Below are 7,264 nucleotides of genomic sequence, written 5' to 3'. Positions count from 1 at the left end.
AAAGTGGCATCTCAAAGCAATACAGTAGATCGAAAAACAGTTAAAAGGGACCAAATTAAATACCAGACAATCGCAAACGCGTTTTCAATAAAATTATTTTATTCATTCAGCAGTTTGTGAGAGGGACATCCAGCAGGGAGAGACACACACACCGGTTTTCATTGACAAAATTGTTTTTTTTCAATTCCTCTTGTCTAACAGGAATGTTTTGTTTGTGGACAGACTGTTAGACAAGAGGAAAAGACCGCCTCCTCCTACGAAGCATTAATCGCGTATCTAAGGAAAATTGCAGTATACCTTTGTTCATGCACATCATTATACAGTACAGTATCTCAATTTGTATTTCGATAAAAAAAAATCGTTTGCCCAGCCACTACTGTTGTTATTGTTTTTATCCTGTAAAGCGTTTCCTTTTTCTGCGTTTTCCATTTCCTTTTTCTGATCACATGCTTTCTGGATACACATCTCACCTGTCCTGTTCTTTGTTTTCCTGGTTTGCTGATTATGCCTGCTGCGGTCCACTCCTACCCTCACACCTAAAGAATACTATTTTAAATTTCTTGGCGCAGTTCATTAACCCTTGTATGTGCTGTCTGCGCCGAAAATGCAATTAAAAAAAAGTCAAAAAACGCGCTCAAAATACAATTTATAGCTTAATAAGATACACTCCACAGGCAAATTTAATCCGGTGGAGCTGTGTGTTAGTTTCCTGACTCCCATTATTTAAACTGCGACACTGATCATTCATCTCTAAATAAACTTTATTTTATATAGCGTTTTAAGCGAATAGGTAATTAGATTGCTCATAAACCTAATCGCTTTTTCTACATAAACACAGCGTGATTGCTCTCTGAAAATGCTTTTCCTTTATTTTTAAAGTAGGCTCAGATTTCAACTATAGATCGTATTATTATAAACTTTCTTGGAAAAATGTATTTTATGTAAACCATGTTTGCTATTAATTCATTTAGGGCTAAAATACGTTCATTGTCTTCCAATCGAGTCGAGTTGACATTGGAAGCCTGCCACACCTGGACTGTTAAACCAACGCATTAGCACGTCAAAGCCCGTATTGGTATTGAGCCAGTATTGTCTTTAGTATTCCCCCCCTCTCCCCTCAATTCAATTCAATTCAAGGTGTTTTATTTGCATGACAGATGGGTACAAGCAATGTTGGGTATGTATATTGTAATGCTTACGGCAGACAGGCACTGTGTAAGAGCCGGCGCACCAGAGCAGCGCACCGAGGGAGCGTCTGCATTTATAACTTAGTTTTTAAAATTAGTCAAGCAATATGAAGCATCTCCTTTTACGTTTAAGTCCCTTAAATACATTGAGCACAGCTTTCTCACCACTTAAGATTGCTTTTGATACCATCCTTACACAAAGCAGAAGGGAGATCTTAGTGCCTGAGCATAAAAAGAATAGGAGCATACTGCAACACGTGTGAAGTCCATAAACGATATTAATTTTGGAACTTAAACATACAGTATATGGCTGGTCTCGGTACTTTAAAGAAAACATACACACAAGTATTCCATTTCTCCCTAAACATTTTAAGCATCGAAGTCTTTAACTAACGCGATACCGGAGTCAACAAGCATACTTTTAGAATTTGATTAAAAGGGAATATAATATGGAATCGCGTATCTCAAGAAATTAATAACGATATAATTATATTCATGTTGCAAAAGAACTGCAATGGACATAAAAACTCCCTTGCTTTTAACAGAGCGTTCCATAATTTCTAACTACGAAAATGCCAGGTGAAAGGATTTGTAAACATATTTTGTTAAAGCGAGTCAGTTTTTTCCGCAACACATAAAAGACATTTTTCCAAGAAAGTTTAGCCTTTGTCACTAATGAAACCACTAAATAAAGACATAAATATAGAAATCTTAAGATTTGTTTTATTTAATGTTGGTAGCAGGATGAACTGTCAGAGTGTATATTTTGTCGCAGAGTTGCTGCAAGATGTTAACAGTGAAAAAGGTATTTAGAAATGAGTTATTTCAAGATGAAAATTTTCAGAATAATTGCAAATCTAGCAGGATAGAGAAAGCACAGAAAACTGGCAGTTAGATTGATCAGATTAGTATGAAAAGTCATTTAGCAAAGGGAATGAGAAGAGTGACAAACTAGTATACTTTAGATCTTTTTAAATCTGATCATGTTTCCCTATAACAATAATAAAAAACTTTATTTGATATATCACCATTAAAGGTGGCATCTCAAAGCAATACAGTAGATGTAAAAACAGATAAAAGGACCACAGATTACAAAGTAAATGCATATAAGAAAGACAAGCAGTTAGAGGTGCTACCAAAATTAGAAAATGAAGCAGATACAGACACTAAGTCTTCTGAAAAGAAAGGTTCTGAGGTTAGATTTAAACTGGCCCTGGTGTGTGTGTTTGTGTCTGTCTGTCCTGTGATGGACTGGCGCTATGTCCAGGGTGTATTCTGCCTTGTGTCCGTCGCTTACTGGGATAGGCTCCAAATCCTCTGTACTGGATAAAGAGATTAGAAATGGATGGAAGTAAAGGCACTGTGTGGATGGAACTATACACAGTGTTAGAAACCCACTATGAAATGGCAGCATCTCACTGAGAATAAAACATTTTATAGGGCTGGCTTAAGGAAACAGCCTTTCCACCTCTCTTGCACATCAGTATCCATACCTAGTTATTTAAACAAATTGCCTCTAATTATAAACATCTTAATATGCTGGCTCTGTGGATCCACATCAGCTATGTTTGCCCATTCCTTCAATTCATGTGCATCCAACACACAGTTCAAAGCTAGCAACTACACAAAATCTAAAATATGAGCTCTACTTGTCACTTACAATACCAACAGTACCAGCTAACTTTAGTAGTGACATTTTCATGGATCTTTTTAACAATAAAATTTACAACATCAGACTTCAGACACAATTAAACAGGGCTCAAAAAAGTCTGGTACAAACATTTTCAGCATGGAATAAACCTTTACTTTAATGGTATAAACCTTAAATGGATTCATATTCTCAATAAGATTTGGTGCTCAGTAACATGACTTAGAAAATGACAGAAGACATACGTATCATGCTTATCCTTCTATTTTTCATAAGCGTAAACTCCTTAAGGCAGTTACATTTTCTCTGTTCTGACCTGGAGTTACAGAGAAATTTAAATTCTAATAAGAGATTTGTAATGAGGAAAGTCATACCAATCACTCATACCAGGATTTGCAATCACAATACAAATACTTTCTTTCTGTATGTGTTTATTTTGCAGTTTGAGTCTATGGCATTCCTTTGGGGGTCTATACTCCAAGGCATGACTTTTTTATGGGAACATGACATTTTTTTAAAGTCTTTTAATGCAAGCTTCATATAAACCCTTAGCAGTGGTTACTGTCTGGAGCAGGTACTTGAATGGCACAGATTCATTGAAATGATTCAATTTCTTTTGAAAATATTTGGGATAATACATATTCCAGAAATCACAGCCGTTGAATTATCCAGAAATTAATTTCTCTCAGGGTGTATTTAACCCCTCATGGATGGCATTGTATGAAATGAGTTTAAAGTTCCCCATTTGCCTCTATTATGAGATGCTGTGGACACTATTTTATACATTTTAGGAGTGTCCATAGGAAGGTATGTTCTAGAAAGAGTGAACTTCTGTTTTGCCATTATTTTTAATAGGGGCGTTACATGTTTACACTTGGTGCTCCTACTAGAGGAGAGGATATGATTAATCTAGGCTTATCACAGAAACTGAAACACATCTGGTTGGTGAGTCTACTGTGGGTAAAATGTTACTGGTACCGCATGTTGTAAAGCTCGGTATTTTCTCTCTTGGCCTGACTTTTTTTAATGTCTGAGTGTTAGAATCCATGTTGTTGCTGGTAAGGGAATGGTAGGTGCTGTGATTGACACAGTCAAAGCCTTGTACAGAGATACCATTGTAGCTGTTTGACAGTATTTTAGATGCCCTTAGTTAAAAGCATGGGAGGAAGTACTGCCAAGGGAAGGGGGGGGAGCAAGGATTTTTTCTTTGAGTTTGTGAGGTTATTTTTTGTTATATTGTGTTTCAGAAAGCAAGAAAATAAGATTTACTGTATGATAAAAAGAGAAAGAGCTGGAGTAGAACCTCAGATCAGTTTGCTACCAGCAATCAAACAAAAAAATGGAAAGAATTGTCTCCTCCTGATTGGAACCTTTCTTACTGTCTTATTATAATTTATCAGGCTACCTTTTAATTTCCACTGAGAGAAGGAAGTCACTTGTCATGCAGCTATTTTATTCTTCATTGCACAATATGCTCTAAGTTAGCAAATGAAACATGAAATAAATCAAGAATACGATTAACATGAATGTATAAACATCCAAACTATACTTTATCACATTTAATTATTGGGTAAGCTTTTTATTGAGCCAAAATGTTATAAATGTGTGAACATCTGTAAAATGGAAATATTTATATTTTTCTCTTTTCTGTTACCTGCCTGACAGCATTTTGTATCCCATTCTGTATATTACTGGAAAATATTAGACCCAACCTAAAGAATTCATGGGGGTAGTGGGACACAGTACTGCAAAGAGTCTCCTAAAGGGACAGAGCTATTAGTACTTATGTGTTTGAGTCTGGAGAATATAGTAAACTCTAAACATTAAGGGAATGCATGGAATCGGAAAATATAAATTGCATAGTACACAAGACTTAACTGGTTTTATTCTAGGAAAGCAGACAAGACTGAGTCATGGGACTCAGAGGATCCAAGGCTAGACTGAGTATAATAGGCTTCGGGCTTCTATTGTGACATCTACTGTAAATTACAGAAATGTTAAAAGTAAACAAAATAAAGTAACTAAAATGTGGTCTGAAATCACCCCTTTAGACACCCCTTTTACTTCACTGGTGTCAGATATGAAAGGCAATAGTCTCCCGTTCTGTCTGCTGTGTGTTGCAGCAGAGGGACTCCCTGCAGCTGAAAGGGGCAGAGTAACTTGCATGCCCTCTAGTACAGTTTACACATGCACGACTTTAAAAGCTAGCAAGACAGGTTTCAATTCACATTAGCTGGCGAGCCTTGTTAAAAAACGAATGATAATGTAACATGCCACTGTTCATGAACAAAGTTATACTGAGATTTCCTAAGATACGCGATTAAAAAATAAATAAATAAAAATTTGAATCTCCTGCGGAACACATTCCATAAGAATCAGCGGTTTTACAGTATATATCGCCTTTAAAGGTGGCTTCTCAAAACGCTTTACGGGATAAAAACAACCAGAACAGCAGCAACAACAATATTGTATTTCGTTGCATTTTGAAAACCAAGTAATAACTTAACTATACAGTACGTGCAAACGTTTCGTATGTTGCTGTCGTGAATGCCTGCGTACCCATAAGTATCTTATTTGCCTTGAGTCTGTCTACAGTATCTCTGTCCCACTACCCCCCTCTCTCCCTCAATTCAATTCAATTCAAGGTGTTTTATTTGCATGACAGATGGGTACAATTCTTGTTGGGAATGTATACTTTGATATTTACACCCGGCGCGGCATCGAGGGAGCGTCTGCATTTATAACTTGGTTTTTAAAATTAGTCAAGCAATATGAAGCATCTCCTTTAACTTTTAAGTCCCTTAAATACATTGAGCACAGCTTTCTCACCATCCTTACACAAAGCAGAAACTGTCCGATGACTCACAGTACAAGTGGAAAGATTACAGATTTTAATCGTCTTTAATTTTGTCTTTAATTTTGCCTGTGGAGTGTATCTTATTAAGCTATAAATTGTATTTTGAGCGCGTTTTTTGACTTTTTTTTAATTGCATTTTCGGCGCAGACAGCACATACAAGGGTTAATGAACTGCGCCAAGAAATTTAAAATAGTATTCTTTAGGTGTGAGGGTAGGAGTGGACCGCAGCAGGCATAATCAGCAAACCAGGAAAACAAAGAACAGGACAGGTGAGATGTGTATCCAGAAAGCGAGTGATCAGAAAAAGAAAATGGAAAACGCAGAAAAAGGAAACGCTTTACAGGATAAAAACAATAACAACAGTAGTGGCTGGGCAAACGATTTTTTTTTATCGAAATACAAATTGAGATACTGTACTGTATAATGATGTGCATGAACAAAGGTATACTGCAATTTTCCTTAGATACGCGATTAATGCTTCGTAGGAGGAGGCGGTCTTTTCCTTTTGTCTAACAGTCTGTCCACAAACAAAACATTCCTGTTAGACAAGAGGAATTGAAAAAAAACAATTTTGTCAATGAAAACCGGTGTGTGTGTCTCTCCCTGCTGGATGTCCCTCTCACAAACTGCTGAATGAATAAAATAATTTTATTGAAAACACGTTTGCGATTGTCTGGTATTTAATTTGGTCCCTTTTAACTGTTTTTCGATCTACTGTATTGCTTTGAGATGCCACTTTTAAAGGCGATATGTAAAATAAAGTTTTTTATTATTGTTATAGAGAAACATGATCAGATTTTCCCTGGTTCAGAAAAAAGTTCTAAAGTGCTACACATAACTTTCTTAATTCGATGTATTTAAAGCAGTGAACTACTGTAGGTGTCACATAACATTCAGAAATACAATCACGTATTTGACAAATAAAAACGATTATAATCTAATCCTTCCACATTTGATCCCAAAATCCCAAGAAATATAAATCTTGACGGGTAGAAAGCTATGCTGAAAGTTTATTAAGATACTTAGAAGACAAAGATACTGTATCAATTTATGTTGCATTAGCCTGATTATGATTAAAAAACACATATAATTAAACACGCGTTTGCGATTTAAATCAGAACACGATTTAAATCAATATAAATGTTTATATTGTAACGCATACTGTCCAGCCTCCATTTCTCTATAAAAATTTACTCTGTTGCACACACACACACAATAGAAGCAGGAACCACTGTTAGAAGGGAAGATATGTTCAAAATATCGCAAATATCGATCATGTTGCGATATTTTGAAATATAAAAGTCAATTGATTGTCCATAATATCGCTATTCTATTTTTTCGAAGAAATGTTTGTTAAAAGAAAAGTCTAGCACCAGCTGGATTCGAACACACAACCTGCCAGCTGGTAGTCACGCACCTAGACCAGTCGGCTACAAGACAGCTCACATGAACAGGCAGGCGAAACAGCCCTACACAGCCCTGTCGCAGCACACGGATACCGTTATTAAATTCTTTAGATACGCGATTCCATATTATATTAGCAGAAAAGCTTAAAACTACCACTTTTTCAC

Source organism: Atractosteus spatula, chromosome 11 (assembly GCF_055471065.1).
Source record: "Atractosteus spatula isolate fAtrSpa1 chromosome 11, fAtrSpa1.hap1, whole genome shotgun sequence".
In the NCBI taxonomy this organism is placed as follows: Eukaryota; Metazoa; Chordata; class Actinopteri; order Semionotiformes; family Lepisosteidae; genus Atractosteus; species Atractosteus spatula.
The sequence above is the reverse complement of the archived record's forward strand: the minus strand, read 5'-3'. Positions refer to the sequence as shown.